Below are 18,230 nucleotides of genomic sequence, written 5' to 3'. Positions count from 1 at the left end.
CGGGCAGGACCAAAACGCTAGCCAAGGCACGTCATCTATACCTCGCCACCAAAGTCCGTCGCCACTGACTACTTCAGGTCACTACTACCTTCGCCCGTGGTTATTGATGAAGGGCGGGGCGGATCACCTTTCCTCTTCTACAATTGGTCACAGTAGGCTTCGAGTCCCGCCTCCTGCGCTGCCGCCAACAGGCTGCCGGCGCTGTCGCTCAAGGAGCCCCGGCTGCCGCCCCTCGCCGCGGCCCCGCCCCTCGCCGTGGCTGCGATCTCGCGGGAAGAGCGGCGGGCACGGCGGTGGCTTGGTCTCCCGGCTGCGCGCGGAGCTGGAGGTCTCTCTTCACTCAAGCGCTTCCCTCGCGGAGAGCTTGGAGCTGCGGCACCGCAGGCCTGGGCCGCCGCTTACCTGCAGCCTCCTTCTCCTCCTCAGGGCTCCCGGTCCGCTTGCCCCCCGACGCTGCTCAGGTGAGGAAGCCCAGCGCGCGTCTGCGCTGAGGAGCGGTCGGGGAGCGGCGACACGGAGCCGCTGGGGATGGCGGGCTCCTGACGGGGGCGGCTCCTGGGGCTGCGCTGCGCTGCCTGGTGGGCGCGAGGCTGAGTGGGGCTCTGTAGTGCGGTGGGCGAGGAGGCGCTGCGGTGGGATCCGGCGGGCGGGCGCCGAAGGGCGGCGTAGCTAGTGAGGGGGGCTCTCGAGGTGAGAGGGAGGTTTTGTTGGGGGTCCTGGGGCTCTTCTGGCTTTGGGTGGGGGGTGGGTGGCGGCAAAGAGGGTCCCTTGGTGTTCCGGGTCGAGGGAGATTTGTCAGGTCTTCAGATTCCTTGAGGTGTGTAGCGGGTTCCAGGACAAGGGGACTGTTTATTGGGGTCTGGCTGTTTGGGGCAGCGGAAGCAGTTTAGCAAGGTCCAGGTGTCCGGGGGCACATCACTGAGGTGTTGGGGAGTCCTTTGAGCGGTGTGGGCGTCTTCGCTTTCCTGAGATAAAGAAGCGGAGTGTCAGGGTTCCGGGGAGAGGGGTGTGTTTATCGATGTCTCGGGGCGAGAGGGCGGTGTATTTGTTTCCGCAGGGGCGGGGGCCGCCTTGGTGCGTTGCTGGGGCCGGAGGGTGTCCCGCGGATACCAGAGAATATACTGGGGTTTCTGCTTTGCCTAGAGTGGGGCGGTAACTGGGCTTTGTCCCCAGTCTTTTTTTTGGGGGGGGGTGTGGGGGTAGGCGACCGGGCGAGTTAGCGGGTCCCTGGGCGGTCTAGCAGCGTGGGCGCGGCTCAGCAGGCGCTGAGTCTCCAGGGACTGGAGGGAGCTTTCGTGGCTTCCTTCTTAAGCTGGCCCAATAGACTGCCTGTGGCTGTTTAGCATCCTGAAACGGTTTCGGTCTGGTCTCTCTAGATGAGATTTACTCAATGTTTAATGGGAGGATTGATCCGTGTTGTTGCCTAGTTGTTGAAATAGTGAATTTGTTCTGCAGTTCTTTTTTCTGTGCCCCGGATCCCTGTGGGGGCGCGCTGGGCCTCTCTGGAGCCGTGGGAACTAGAGAGTGGCACTACCTTTAGTGGGCATGTGGTCTGTAGGTTTTTTCAGGAGGCGCGTGTCCGCAGGTTCCGCGAAGATACAGCTCCTGAGTAACTGGAAATTGCCAAGGGCGAGGAAGGCTGTGTGGTCTTGGCTTCCCTTCCTAGGTGGTCTACTTTGCTGATCCGACATTTTTAGGTCTGTCCTAAAGTCTTGCCTGAGTTTTAGGCAGAATTAAGTAGTGCTGGAAAAGTGTGTTCTGACTTGTGTTTTTTGAAAAGCATTTGTGGAGAGGGATGAATCCAGCTTCCAAAAACATATTGGAATTGAAGTTCTAAAGCTAGATCTTTGCAAAAGCATCTTTGCAACCTGTTAAGGATGGCGAATAGAGCTCTTTTACAGAATCTTGCTCATCAGTTTTATTGTTTTGGATCTTAGAGTTTTTGGTGACTAGCCCAATTTAGGTGGGATTTAAATAAAATGACCTGTATGTATGTGTATATGATTTAAAACAAAAGTATAAATCAGAAAGTCTGGCATTTACCTGGCATTTCTTCTCCTCAGGAAGTCTATTTTGACAGGCAATGGGGCCTCTACCCATAGTAGTTCTGTAAATTTGTAATCTGGGGTGAAGGGCAAATTTGACTATGCCAAAGCAAAGTCTGCTGCAGTCTTTTCTCATTGACAGTTTTTTTTTTTAAATGACATTTTATTTCATCTTAGGATCAGAGTAAGGATAACATACTGAATTTTTAAATTTTGCATTTTTTTTTAGAATTTTGCAATCATTTTTTAAAACAAGGGAATGCTAGGTAGGAATATTTAACCCTTTGAGGGGCTTCTTGTAGATTTTTGTTGTTCAAACCCAAATATCTGCTTGGCGGTTACCACCATCAAGACCCATTAGTTTGAGCAGGTATAAAACACTGTAGCCCCCAGAACTCTAAATAGATCCATTTCCCCCATTTTTGAGAGAAAGACAAATGATAAATTAAGCAGATTTTACAAATGTGACTTTCATGACTTCTAAGTAAGCATAGACTGATCAAATTTTTGATTTTCTGCTTGGTGTCACAACATTAAGGTACAGTGATTTTAGCAGTCACCTATATCAAAAGGGAGCGAGATAAACAACTGGTGATGATGCTAAGAAAGAAGTATACAGGGAACTTGGGATTCAGCTATTTTTAAAAGTATGAGTAGAAATATAATTGATGTCTGTTAAAATAACCAAAAACCAAGCAAGGTAGTACTCTATCTGAATTATTTATCAGTAGAGTTTGGGTGTTAATATATATTGACTCTTTAAAGATACTTCTGTATGTAAGCATAAGAAAGTCTGTCAAACATATTTAAAGGATTCTCTAGGAGGGAGTTGCAGAGGCATGGTAGACCTATTTAAAAATTTTATACTTTTTTCTTGACTATTTCAACAAGCACACATTAAGTGCAAATTAGAGAAATTCAAAAATTAACATTTTGAACACTATGCAAATTTGTGAAATATACAGTATTTATAAGGCTCAACATTTCCACTTCCACCTGTTTTACTAATGAAGAAAAAAGATATTTCTTTTTGTATAGAAATTATAGGGGCAAGGTGAGATGGTGAACACAACAAAATAAGATGTAGACCTAAGTAAAATGTTAAAGGTGTTGAATATTTAATTATATAAATATAAATTAATTTTAGCCCTTCTTTAAATTGTTTCCTGAGTTTGAGAAAAGAAGTTTGTAGACACTCTAGAGAAGAAGAGGGCAGTTTTTTTTTTTTTTTTGAGGGGGGAGGCACGGTGTTCTTATTGTGGGACAAGCTTCAGAAAAGATTTTTTTTGTCAAACATACACATTAAATAGATGTTTTATTGTGAGACATATGAGCTCTGAAAAGCTTTATAGTATCATTATTACACTGATGAAAGTGACAGTACCAGAGTGTCTTTTGAATTATTCAAAATTCTAAAATCGTAAATGTGATATACTAAAGCAATTTCTAGAAGGGAAATTGTCAGACATGACTCCAGTCTTCACTGTACTACTGATAGCATGACCTTGGATAATTCCTTACCCTTCAGGGCCCTGGTTTCCACATATACATATACCTACTATATATATACATATATGGCTGTGTAGAGGGCTAGTTCTTGGATACAACTAGTTCTGTATAGTTTTTATATATTTTACCTAATTTTAGAAGCCTCTTCTTTTAAAGATACATGGTAAATGTTAACCACAGCGTACATTCACGAAGGTAAATGATTTGTTTTGGATCATTTAGTTTTGTCTATTAAAGGATTGTTTTTAAATTTATGATCCCTGGCTCTGTCATGGAATACCTATATAGTAATGTTATGTCCTTAATTAACTCTGGGTGGAGAATGAGATCTAGAAATTGCTTCCAGACTTGACTCCCTTTAATCCATTCATACACTACTACCAAGGTAATTTTTCTAAAATGCAAATCTGTTCATTACTTTTTCTTAAAACCCATACTTCCTTTGTACCTACAGTACTTAGTCTTAACTCTGTCATTACAAGGCCTTTCATCATCTGGCTTATTTGTGTTTCCCCTACCACAAATCTCAAGTTCCAGTTTTACAAATAAAGCAGGTTACTAAATGAATATTAATGCTTCCTGACTCAGAGCCTTCACCTTTGTTCTCTCCACTGTCTAGCATGCTTTTTCTTTCTCTTGTCTTATAGTAAATTCTACTTATTTTTCAAGATAAAACTTAATGTTATGCTTTTTAGGACTCTACCCTCCGATTCTCCATCTTCCTACCTCACCCAGTTATTTACCCAGTGTATTTTGTTATTCATTCCATTAAGTTCATTAGTGTGCTGTAGTTATATCTCTTTTCCTGGATTCAAAGGCAGGTTTATATTTACTGTTTTTTGAATTTGTATTGCTTTTTTACATGTAATTGACTCTCATTACCTGTTTAAACTCTCAAAACCAAGATTAATGTCTCTATTATGTCCCAAATGAATTAAACTCAAATCTCAGTGTTGTCCTATTTTCCTAGAACTTTGGTGCTTCTAAATTATCTTATTTTCTTGCCTTGTATTTAAGAAGTGAGACTGCCAACACAATAAGAGTTAAGCTTGCAGTAAAGTCTTGTAGAATTTTGAGGCAACCATTAATTCCTATCTCTAAAATTGCTGAGAGAAAATAACTAATGTAGGAATTTCAAATTTTGATTTGGTAGGTATTTTACCTTGACTGCTTTTTACTTGGAAAATGGTGATGCCAGTGTATGAGTTTTTATATTGGCCTAATAATTGCTTTACATATATTCATTGCCTTTAATTTTCAAAACAAATCCTGACTTAATAACTTTCCCATGATGATTATCTACTAAGAAGCAGACAATGACTATATCTAAGTCTGAGTAACTTCACATTCTATACTTTTTCATAAACACTACACTGCTTTCTGAATAAGGCTGTTATACAGTGTTAAATTAACTGATATTTTGCTCATTTTATAAATTGAAGAAGTAGTTTGTAAGGATTATCCATTCAGTTCTTCCAAAAAAAGCTTAAGTGGAGAATTTGACATTGATTGGACTTTAGATACTATTTAATCCATCTCCTTCTTTAGCAAGCATATAAGGAAACTGACATGTAAGAATGGTTGAGTGGCTTGCGCAAGATCACATAGCTAGTTGGTCTGTATGATTTTCTTTGTTAAGCTGGTTGTGAACACTGACATTGTAAAATTATTATTTGAAAGAAATAGGAGATGGCTGATTGCTCCCTTGGGAGGGGAAGCTTAGAGTTGCTTTTTAAAAAAAGTGACATCAAGAATCTTAGAGTCTTATGGACATGGCTCAGAAAAAATCCTGACTTTGGATCATGACACACAGAGATACCTCATTACCTTTACTCATGTGAATCCCTAATCTTGTTTTCTTTTCTTTCTTTCTTTTTTTTTTTTTAAGCCTATCCACAGTTTACTGATCTTATGCCTGATTAGTTATTAGCATCAACCTTACCAGTTCTTATTTAAATTTCACCATGGCCAAATATAAGAATGTAAAACTGCATAAAATCTTGTCACTTCCCTGAAGAGGCTTGATGTATATGTGTATTTAAATGAAGTTAACTTAAATAAAGTTATTAGCAATGAATGAATTCTTATGAACAGAATAATGAATTTTTATACATGCAAACATATACCCCCCCAATCAGATCAAGATGTTGATACTTCTAGGAACTTAGAAAACTCCTTTATGTTCTCTTTTAGTTAGTACTTTCCAAAGGTGACCACTTTTCTGATCTCCATCACTCTAGAGGAGTCGTGCTTATTCTTGAGTTTCATATAAATGGGATCTAGCCTTTCTTTTTATGTCTGCTTTCCCTTGTTAAATGTGATGTCTATAAGATTCATCCATGTTTTTTGAATGAACAATAGCTTATTCTTTTTCGTTCCTAATGTTTTTCTATTATGTGAGCATATATTCGTCTATTCTACTGTTGATAGACATATAGATACTTAGGTTGTTTCCAGTTTATAACTGTTAGAAATAAAACTACTATAAACAATTTTGTACATGTGTTTGGTGGGCATAAGATTTCATTTTTTTGGGTTGGGGATATAGCTCAGTGGGGTTCAATCCCCAACAGCACAAAAAAAAAAAAAAAGAATTTATTTATATTCTTATATAACTAAGAGTTAACCTCATTCTTTTATACACACACACACACACACACACACACACACACATACACACACAGACATATACATATATATGTATATGAGGTATTTGGAGCAGGTCTACCCTGAGTGCCATCAACAGGGTTTCTTTTCCATAGAGGAGGGACCTTCTTTAGGCCTTTCCTGCTTCTGATTTACAGGTTAGGGAAGAGGCTAGCTCCTCACTGGTATAAAATGTTGTATAGTATTTGCATGTAATGCACACACATTCTCATGTATACTTTAAATCATCACTAGATTACTTGTAATTCCTACTACATTGTAAAAGCTATGTAAATAGTTGTTACACTCTATTGTTTAGGGAATAATGATTAGAAAAAAAATGTTCAGTGCAGACTCAATTTTCTCTCCAAATATTTTCAACCCTCTATTGGTTGAATCCACAGATGTAGAACTGGTAGATACAGAAGGCCAACTGTATATGCATGTATATGTATGTGTATAAATGTGTAAATGTGTATTTATATATGTGTGTGTACATATATATTTGCCAAAACATTAGATGGATTATGTAGAGCATTCATTAAAATACTATCTGATTTAGATGTGGTATCACGTGCTAAATTCATATACTAAAAATAAGAAAGGGTCTAAATATTGTTAGTGTCTGGCTACTGGTCCAGAAGGAAGAAAAGCAGGGTCTGGTGGTATTTGACAGTAATTTTCTATAAGACAGGTGATTTCAGCTCTTTTAATTACTGAATCAATTCTTTGACATAGCACTACTGTTTATAGTACTGATTCTGTAGTACTTTTCATAAAAGGAAAGCCAAGTTTCTGAAATTAGACAGTTGATACTTAAGAAACTCAAGTACAAAATCTATTTGAAGGTATTTAGGAGAGCATTTTAGAGAAAGATACTATATTCTTAGGCATTTTTAGTATTTCAGTGTTTCGGTTAACAGTTTTAGCAGAATTCTCATGACTTTGTTGTTTAACAGTGAAAATTTAAGTTACTGCAAATAAATTCATCATTTTCCTAAACTCTTATTTGCCTAATTTAAAAACTAATCAGTCTTGATATAACATTTTTAAGTATATATTTTAAAGCGTTTTATGCTAATGGTATAATAGTAATTTGTATCATACATCAAAGATCTTTTAGAGCTTGACTTGAACATGACTGCTAAATAAGTGGTTTGAGCAATACAAGCAGAAATTTAATTGGATTCTACAGAGTTTTTATGGTTTAGGGAAAATATATTTGCTTTTGGGATCGATTTCTTAAGGCCCCAAAATAAAATTTTTAGATGACTGTTGTTTACTGAACACTAACTCATTGTGTGACCAAAGATTATAAATAGGGGTATTATAAGGGATTTTGTTTACTGGAATTCATGTCTTCTGTTCAAGATAAATTACAAAGTCTCCTCAAAGAATTTATACCTAATAGTGGTTGGTAATATTTGCTGAGTTTTAAGAAAGAATTCATCATAATGGGAAGATATTATCTTGATTGTTTTAAAATATTCAGTTTTAAAATAGTCACGTATTTGTAGGAGAATTGCAAAATAGTACAGAGAATTCTCATGTACCATATACCCTTCATTTAACTTCCCCTAAAGTTAACATCTTATATAATCTTGGTGTCTTTATCAAAAGTAAGAAATTCATCTTAATTTTTGAAAAGGGAATTGAATAAACCTTGTTTTTTTAAAAACTCCACTTTACATATAAATTGTGTTAACTCCTAAAGTAAGTACAGTATTGGAAAATAAGTGAAAGTTGCAGGTAATAATAACAACAGACTGGTAGCTTGGTGTCATTTCTTGAACAATTTGAATTCAGCAACTTATTGTATTCTTGTGTTGATGGTACTTTAGGTACTGATCACTAGGAGTAGGAGTCAGCATGAGTTCTCAAAGAACAGGTCTTGACATGTAGCCTCACTTCTAGGGTAAGTAAACTGGTAGTTATATCAGGAAATACTCTGGCCACAGTATATCTAGAATTATAACTACATTTATTGGATTTTTAATGTGTTGAACACTGATTTAAATGCTTTACATAGGTTGTCTCATTTAGTACTCATTTTACAGATGAAGAAAGGGGCCCTCAGGGTTATAAATATAGCATTTGTCAGCTTCTTCAGATATATTTGTGGACCAGATAAAGAAATGTGGTCTGAGTAATTACATAGATAGGTGTATTTATAATTGATTAAAAGGTCATATTCAAAGCCTGATGATTAATGGGCTGATTTTAATATTAAATTGCAGTACATTCTTAGGAATGTGCCTCAAAATTCTGTTTTCCCCCATATACTATTTAAGATTTTTATCAATTCCTCTTGAACTTATAAGGGAGTACTAGTGAACCTACAGAATCAGGATCCTCACCTACCCTTATTTGTCTGTTTGTTTATTTATTTATTTATTTATTGTTTTTGGTACTAGGGGTACTCTATCACTGAGGCTATATCCCTGGTCCTTTTTACTTTGAGGAGGTTCTTGCTAAATTGCCAAGACTGCACTTGAACTTGGCGATCCTATTGCCTCTATTGCTGGGATTACAGGTATGTGCCACTATGCCCAGCTTCTTATTTTTAATAATAAGAACAGGCTATATGACTTCGCTGTGAAGATGGCGTCAGGCAGAGGGACAAAAAACTTGGACTTTCGCCGAAAGTGGGACAAAGATGAATACGAGAAGCTCGCCGAGAAGAGGCTCATGGAAGAGAGAGAAAAGAAGGATGGAAAACCAGTGCAGCCAGTCAAGCAGGGACTCCTGCGGCACAGGGACTACAAAGTGGACTTGGAATCTAAGCTTGGGAAGACAATTGTCATTACCAAGACCACCCCACAGTCTGAGATGGGAGGATATTACTGCAATGTCTGTGACTGTGTGGTGAAAGACTCTATCAACTTCCTGGATCACATTAATGGAAAGAAACATCAGCGAAACCTGGGTATGTCTATGTGTGTGGAACGTTCCACCCTGGATCAAGTGAAGAAACGTTTTGAAGTCAACAAGAAGAAGATGGAAGAGAAGCAGAAAGATTATGATTTGAGGAAAGGATGAAGGAGCTCAGAGAAAAGGAGGGAAAGGCTAAAGCATATAAGAAAGAGAAACAGAAGGAGAAGAGGAGGGCGGAGGAAGACTTGACATTTGAAGAAGATGATGAGATGGCAGCTGTGATTGGCTTCTCAGGCTTTGTTTCCACCAAGAAGAGTTACTGAGGTTTTCTGTGCTTGGCCTAACTTTTGCCTATGCTGGACCTAACTGTGTGTGTTAGGGGGGTCATTTCTTTTTGGGTACTAGGGAAAGTCCTTAAGAGCGTTAATGGGCAGGACTAAGGGATGGGTGTTTGTTGATTCCCTCTACCATGGGAGAGGGCACAAGATGCAGAGGTAATGCTGTGGCATATTCCTTTAGCTTTAGTATATCACTGGAGTCACAAGATCTTTGCCCATCTGAGTTCCCAATAAAGAAAGGCCTTCCCTTCTGAGACTGCTTTCCCAAAACTCACTCTGCATCTTTCTGTCTTCATCTATCTAACCTCTTGTCTGAGCATCCTACTTTTATTCTGTGTTCTTCTGCCTTTGTTTTAATTTTGACTTGTTCAACCTGCAACAGAAGGGTTCTCTGGGTCCCCATTTTCCAGCTGATGGCATATTCTTGACCAGCCCTACCTCCCATCCTGCTCTATAGTTCTCTAGCCTCCTCCTGTGCATGCGTGTGTACTTCTGCCTGGGTCAGTGGTTTGTGTGGATTGTGTGCATGAATCTGTCACAAAGAGGGGAGACTGAGCTAGAATCTCAGAGCATTGCTGCCCTGGGGCCTGATGTTCTTGGTTTCCTTAGCGCATGTAACAGGAAATTAAATGGATGAGTGTTTGGTGTGGTTTGTGTCTGGTGAGTTCTTTAACATTGTTCTTCAGATGTGGACTGTTCTACCTTCTCCAGTTTGTTTCATTTTACTGAAGATTTCTTTGTTTTTGTCTTCCTTGTGAGCAGGCTCTTGGAAGAACCTGTTTGATGCAAAAAAGAAAATGGAAAAAAAAAAAAAAGAAAACCACCAAAACCCCAAAAAATACAACCAAGCACAAAACTCACTGTGGTAGCCCTTGGGTCTCAGAGGTTATTCAGTGTGTATAATAAATGGCATTGACTTGGGCCTGTTTAAAAAAAAAAAAGACCAGACTATATTTAAGAAAGTACTTGTTACAGACATTTTGTATTTGATTGTACAGATTTGATAGGGATAGATAGATCCCTATAATTGAAGATTTTAAAGAAGTTTGTATAGGTGCAATGTAGAAACCTGGAAGGCTAAGAGCAGTAGGTGTTTTTTTGTTTTAATGTTCATTCTTTAATGTGTTCATTCTTTAATGTGTGTTTAATGTGTTCCTGCTTGGTTATGGCTCCTTTTTTGTCTGAAGTTGATTTGTCAGTGGTCCAAAAGCTAACACCTCCTTAAGCTACATTATTTTGAAGCATGTTGTTTAAAACACAGTTAATTATCCTTTTCTAGTCTTCATCTTTGTTTTTGATTTTCTTGGCCACATTTAAAGAAGATATAAGTGAATAGTGTATTCAAAGAAGAATAATAAGAATGAAGTAGTGTGTACAAAATAGGACTGGAGATATGTCTCAGTAGTCGAGTGCCCCTAGTTCAATCCCTGGTACCAAAAAAAAAAAAAAAAAAGAAGAAAAAAGAAAGAAAGAAGGTTAAAGGAAGGGGATATATTGGTTCATAAGCAAATAGAAATAGTTCTTTCTGACAGTTGAAATGAAAATGGGACTGGAGATCAAAGCATGTACTCAGTAGGGGTTTAATCAAACTGTCGTCCTCTAAGGACTTTAAATTCGAGGTTTTTTTTTAAATTACTTCATTAGTTATAATTCCATTTTGTAAAAATTTCTTTTGGGCATTAATTCTAAACTACCTTACAACTTCACATAGTATCAAATGTTTGTAAGAAAAACTATTCTTCCTTGATTATCAACCTCTGAAATTAGAATATGAAATAACTTACATGAGAATTTTAAAAGTTTATTTGCAGGTCCAAAGGAAATGAGATTTTAGTTTTCTTTTAGAAGTGCCACAGATTATTTTGCAGTTGCTTTTACATGTGATGGCATAAGTACTGTTACATTCAAATACTTAAACTTTGTCTCCTGCATTTGTACAAAATAATGTAATGCCAAAATCTGAAACAAAGGTTAACTTCCAAATGATTCAGTTGTTTAAATTCATATTGAAACAATAAACTTTTATTTACTACCTCTTGAACAAACCAAGAATCCAGGAATGCCCCCCCCCCCTTTTAGAGTAGGGGGGACTTTGTGACCTTCATTTTTTTTTTTTAAGAGGAAAAAAAATTTATTTGGTGCTCATGGTTTCAGAGGTCTCAGCCCATAGACGGCCAACTCCATACCTCTGGGCCTGAGGTTAGGCAGAACATCAAGGCAGAGGGGCATGACAAAGGAAAGCAGCTCAGGACATTCCCACCAAGAAACAACTCTGCTCACCAGGGACAAAATATACACCCGCAAAGACATGCCCCCAATGACCCACCTCTCCTAGCCACACCCTATCTGTCTTGCCCAAAAGTCCAAGTCCAAAATCTTACCTGTGACTCAGGGCAAACTCTCAGTATGAGCCCCTGTAAAAATCAAAAGCAAGTTACATATATCTAGTATATAAAGGCACAGAGTAAACATTTCCTTCCACAAGAGAGAAATAATAGGGGCGTAGAAAGAGGGGATGGAAACAAGGTAAGACTGAAATCCAGCTGGACAAACAAGTCCTGTAGCTCTGCTGAGTGCAACCTACATGGCCTCTGTCTTGGCATTTTTCTGCTTTATTCCTGCAGCTTTCATCAGCAGAACTTTCATGGTATGGCTTTTCTTAATCTCAGGGTCTCCATGCATTTTTGGCTTTCTTCTCACATCTTCACACATCGTCCTCTCAGGGGCTGCTCACAGGTATTCTGATCTTGCCACTTTGCTTAGCCTCCCAGGATTCCTTGGAAATCTTGGTGGAAGCCTCCCTGACTCTCTAACTCCGGTATCCTGTAATCCTGCAGAACTGTCATCAGGTGGTTGATGCCAAAGTCTGCTGCCATCTCAAGCAGCAGCCAAACCTGGCTGCATGCAACAGCATCTGTCTGGACAGCTAAGCATGGTGAAACAATCCCTGTCCCCTCAAACATACATTGGTTTCTTAAGGGAATTTTTATTTTTATATCCTTGAGCCTGAGCTGGGTGTGGTCTTGCCAATGCCTGAGATGCCCTCAAGCCATCCATTTTCTCTGGGTCAAGTATTTAGCATCTTTAGTGAATCTAAAGTCTTTCACAACCTTGTTAGCCTTAGTTTTACTTGCACTTTTCTGGTCAAACTCCAAGTTTTTCAGAACTTTCTGCTTTGCTTTCTGTTCCTCATTATCACAGTAAACTTGACTGAAAAACGCCAGCAATATCCTGCAATATCCTGCCATCACCTGAATGCTATGCTATCTTGAAATTTCCTCTGCTGGATTAATTAGTCCATCACCTTTAAATTCAGCCTCACAAAAAGTTTCAGGACACTGGCAAAATATAGACAACTTGTTAGCTATAATGCAATGTGAATGGCCTCTAGTCTAATTTCCAGTAGAGTCTTCCTTTTCTTCCAAAATCTCTTGAGCCTGGTCTTCACTGTCCACAGTCCCTTTAGCAGTCTGGTCTTTTGAGCTCTCAGAAGAATGGCCCACTAAGTTCTGCTTATAACAATCTAAATCTTTTCTAGCTTGCATCTCTAAACTTCCGAAATTCCTCTCCCAACAGACCAGCTCCACAGGCTTTTGAATTGCACGGTCAGGTTAATCCTAACAGTGACCCCACTTCTGGGTATAAACTTCTCTTTTGGTCAGCTTTTCCATTGCTTTGACCAAAAAGACTAGACCAGAACAAGCAGAACAACATAGAGGAGGAAAAGTTATCTGGAGTTTTCAGAGGTCTCAATCCATAGAGGGCCAACTCCATTTCTCGGGCCCAGGTGAGGCAGAACATCAAAATGGGGAGGAAACAACTCAAGACATGACCATCAGGAAACAGAGAGAACACCTTCATATTTTTTATCCTAAGAGTTCTCTCCTTCTTAAAACTATCTAAAGTGTAATCTTTAGGACTTTTCCCCTAGACCCACGTCTTAAAGTCACCTTGAGTTCCTTTATTCAACACTAGTATTTTTCTTCATTTGCAAACAGGTTAGTATCTTAGTGGCACTATATCATATACTATTGTGAATTACTTAATAATTATAATAATATGTAAGGTTTTTTGTTTTTTAAATCAACATTATAAGTCTCTTGAAAACTTCTTCAATGGGGCTTGATAACTATTTAATGAAATTATATTGTATGGACTGGGAATATAACAGTGGAGGAGGGGAAAGGAAGAGACTCAGTAGTTGAATATCGGTTAATGTCAAAACAGTAGCATAAGAAAAGCCTGTGCAGAAAGGGTGAGAAATGGCCAGAATCTCTTATACCCCTGAGTGTCTTTATGAATTGAACTTTTTATCGCCATAGCCCTTTGGAGTGCCCCCAACCACTCTGAAGTCAGTCAAGGAAAATTTCTTAACTAAATAAGCTCCAAAGAGCCAAAGTATCAACTTACAGATCATTTTTAAAGCTTAAATTTATTAATCATCTTTGCAGTAAACAATGAATTATGAATACCTCAGGGGCAGCCTTCTTAAGTGACATGTAAAAAAAAAAAGAGAGAGACTCTACTTTGTGCAGTGATTGTTATTCTACTCTCTGTGATTAATTTCAAAACCTTGCTGTTACAAATTGGAACTTTATACTGTTTTCTGAAAATATTGAAAAGAGCATATTTATCCCATCCTGACCGTAATTGGTTAACTGCTGTAACTGTTGTGTACCCAAGGTGTGCATGTCCTGCATTATGTACAATTGTTCTCAGTGCTCCCAAGAATGAATCTAAATGGTTCTGGAAAATTAGCGAATGCTGTTGCAGACAAAGCCAATAAAAAATTTTGGACTTCTTTTGGGGACAAGTTTGAAAGAGAAATGTAGTCCACACGCACAGACAACCAAGATTTTGAAAAAGGTATACATAGCGACATGTTTGGTTCATTGGTTTTGAGGAAGACTTTTTGTCAAAAAGGAGGTGTGTGACCTTTCCCCACAGACCTGAGAGATGGGCCTTTTCTGTGCAGTATTACAGATGTCGGAACCCAGAGGGCTGTGTTCAATGTAGGTTTGGGCTGTAATCAAAACAATTAGACTGATTAAATGTACCTGGAAATGAGCAGTCTTATTTTTGTGGTTTTATATTATATAATAAACACTTAAAAGATGAAAAAAAAAATGCCTGTGCAGAACTTCCATACATTTAATTGCTACTTTTTATCTTCAGTGCATCTTTATTTTTGTCTTTATTCAGTAATTAAAGTTATAAATGATAGCATTATGTCAGCTTAAACATTGAAAAATAAGAAAATAGAAATGATTTTTACTTATCCTGACATTCTTCATACCACTCTTCCCAAAGTTTGGAACTTCCCTTTAGTTGGTTTCTATGAGTATGCCAGTTTTGGTGTCATTAACCAGCAGAAGTGGCAGATACATAAAACTGCTATTTCCAAATGAGCATCTTATAAGAAATAAAGCAAAACCAGGAGATAAATTCCAGTAAATATACTTTGCCTGTAGTATATTTTTTACTTTGTCATATTAATACAAACCCAAAAAACTCTAGTGAAAGAAAAATATTTGAGAAATAAATGTCTATGAAAATATCTAATTGAACCATAGATGAAATTAGTTTACAGTCATCAGCTTTATTTTCTCTATTCTTTGTACAAAATTTTGCCCTGTGGGGTTCCGGATTTAGATGTGTTATCAAGCTGGCATTCTCATCTTGTGTTTTGATTGACTTTCATTTGGGGAACCATGGGCCCATATCAGAGATCTTTTTGCCTTCTCAGTGAAGCCAATCATATAGGTTTTCCTTGATTCTTCTTGGGGGGGTGGCGTGGTAAGGGTGTGAGGGAGGGGACTTTTTACGATGTAAATTGCTTTTTCCCAGTTATTATTTTACTTGAATTTTTATAAATCCAATTTCCAAAATACTCAGGAAATGTGTGAATTTACCGAACTTAACCATAGAACCTTTGAATAGAAAATATGACAAACTAGGAAAGCAAATATACTGGCTGGGGAGTCTTACATTATACTAAGTCATGTAGTACTATGTTCATTTGCTAAAATTTAGAAACCGAATGTCCTTTATTTACTAATACTATCTCTCTTGAAAAATTGTACTAAAGAAAACTGGATAATTTAAAGTCACTCTGGCATGGGAAGTGATTTCATTTGCATTATCACATATAGTATTACAACTTAAAGGGAATTAACTACTTAAATTAAGTAGTTTTCAGGGTAACTTTTTTTCAAACTCCTATTGGCATTGCAACATAAAATACAAATAAAAAATAATATTTTCATATAACTTTAAAATACACATTTATAGCTAATTTATCATAAAGTCAATCAGTGGCATTGGGGGTAGACTTAAATTATTTATCTTTACAGAATTCTGTTGCTTACTAGTTTTAATTCTAGCACTTAATTGTACCTGGTATATAACAGATTCCAGATGTATTTAGAGAATAAGTAAATGAATGACTGGGGGAGGTGTGGACGTTTTGATGTACCCAAGAATTTAAAAATTGAATAATGGATGACCATTGTAGTTTTTCAGTCTCTGCATTAAATTCATTTGTCTGTTTTTCTTGATTGTACAACATCTGCTACAAATGGAATGTTGTTTCAGTTGGTTGGTTCTGAGTCTCAGCTTAGATCAGAATACTCCTTGTCATATTGAATTAAAACATTGAAAAAGAAATGGTAAATGTTTGTTTCAAAGCTAAATCAATCAGGAAGAATTCACATCTGCTTGTATTGTTTATGATAAATATAACTAAGAATAAACTATTGATATTTGCTGAAACAACAAAATATATGGAGTGAGTCCCCTTTTTTTTAACAACTTCATTGAAGTATAATTAATATACAATAAACTGCATGTATTTAAGGTATATAGTTGAATAAGTTTTGATGGACTCCATGAAAACATTACTACATTCAAGTTGGGTAAACAAATCCATCATCTCCAGAAGTTTCTTCATGCCCTTTTATGATCTTTCCTTCATGCCCCTTCACATACCCACAGCCCACTGCCTCAGAGTAACCATTGAACTACTTTCTGTCACTATAAATTGTTTTGCATTATCCAAAGTTTTTTATGAATGGAATTATACAGTATGTGATTTTTGCTGGGAAAGGGTCTATTTTCTTTGATTCAGCATAATTATTTTAAGATTTTTCTTGTGTGTATTGATAATTTGTTTTAATTGGTGATTAATATTCTATTATAAGGACATACAAAACTTTTTTTTATCATTCATTAGTTGGTGAACATTTGGGTTATTTGCAATTTTATTTACAAATAATAAAGTTGCTCTGAACATTGGCATATAAGTCTTGGTATGAACTTTTTCATTCCTTTTTTAAAATATTTTTTAGTTGTAGATGGACACAATACCTTTATTTTATTTATTTATTAATTTTTATGTGGTGCTGAGGATTGAACCCAGTGCCTCACATGTGCCAGGCAAGTGCTCTACCACTGAGCCACAACCCCAGCCCCAAGGGTTTTCATTTCTTTTAGGTAAATTCTTAGAAGGGCTGGATCACAAAGTAAATGTGCTTTAAGTTTGGGATGTAACATATTTACTATTAAGGGCCAATTTTCCTAATACACAAAGAGATCTTATAAGTCACAGGAGTAAGATAAAAAACCCACAGAAAAATGGGCACAGGACATAGACATGTGGTTTATACCAAAATAAATTTTAAAATAGCCTTAAACATAAGATTCCTGGAAAGCTAAATACAAAACATGTTATTTAAAAATTCATACTGCTTGACTTCATAGATTTTCTCGCAATCAACAAGATTTTTAAAATATCAATAAAATTGTAATAATACCTACCTCAAAGATTGTTGTGACAATTACATGAGTTAATATATGCAGAGTTCTTGGAAAAATACAAAGAACACAGTAAGTGGTTCAATGAAAGTTAATTATTATTATCAAAAGGCAAATTTAAACAAGATAGCATTTTTACTTACCAGATTGACAAAGATTAAAAAGTTCAGTAATGACAATGATGTGTAGAATTGCTCTTCTGTACCATAGACAGGAATATAAATGTGTGTAGTTTCTTTGGAGGACAAGTTGACCTTACTTATTAAAATGATAAATGTTCAAACCTTTTGAGTCAGTCATTATAAATTATCTTTGGTCATTGTATTAACATTTCTGTAAAAAAAAGTATATACTTGTGGGTATAATTACATAAATGCACAAAGTAATAAACACATTTATGCTTTAGTATGCATGGATTTGTCTGGAAAGATACATAAGAAAATGGACAGTAGTTACTTCTGGAGAGGAACTGAAAAAAGGGAGTAGGGGATTGGAAGTCTGAGATTTCAGACTCTGGTTATATACACTTTTATACTGCTTCAAGTTTTTTTGTTTTTGTTAAAAAAGTGAAATAGATTTTTTAAAATTTGTAAGTAAGTGTAGATCCTCAGGAAGTTGCAAAATTAATACAGAACTGTCCCACCCTTCATCTAGTTCCTTCCAGTGGTAATATTTTACAGAACTCTATAACAATATCAAAACTATGAAATTGACATTAGTACAATCCACAGACCCTTTTCAGATTCTGCCAGTTTTGTATGTACTTACTATGTGTTTGTAATTCTTTGTAATTTTATCACATGTGGAGATTTGTGTAATTACCACAAAAAATCTCTGTGCTCTTCCTTGTAGTTGCATCCATCAGCCTAACCCCTAGCAACCTAACCCTTAGCCTTATAAAGCATATAATGTTTAAGGAGAAGTAATAGAGATATATAAACAGTCCTGTATGAAGAGTAGAACATGGTGTGTTATCCCATTTCTACTCTTCTGTTAATATTGCTAT

At 37.2% G+C, this 18,230-nt stretch overlaps 1 protein-coding gene and 1 pseudogene across 2 annotated transcripts in view; both read left to right on the top strand.

Moving 5' to 3' along the window:
- The first annotated feature begins 274 nt into the window (after positions 1-274).
- The window catches only part of Glce (glucuronic acid epimerase), an 86,120-nt gene continuing 68,164 nt past the window's right edge, over positions 275-18,230 (top strand). For both annotated transcript variants that reach the window (XM_047541182.1, XM_047541181.1), the window contains exon 1: positions 275-461. The gene's annotated coding sequence lies outside the window, so the exon portion shown is untranslated. The remainder of the gene's footprint in view (positions 462-18,230) is intronic.
- Positions 8,797-9,397, top strand: LOC124977564 (zinc finger matrin-type protein 2-like; annotated as a pseudogene).

The sequence above is a fragment of the Sciurus carolinensis genome, chromosome 2 (assembly GCF_902686445.1).
Source record: "Sciurus carolinensis chromosome 2, mSciCar1.2, whole genome shotgun sequence".
Classification (NCBI taxonomy): Eukaryota; Metazoa; Chordata; class Mammalia; order Rodentia; family Sciuridae; genus Sciurus; species Sciurus carolinensis.
The sequence above is the reverse complement of the archived record's forward strand: the minus strand, read 5'-3'. Positions and strand labels throughout refer to the sequence as shown.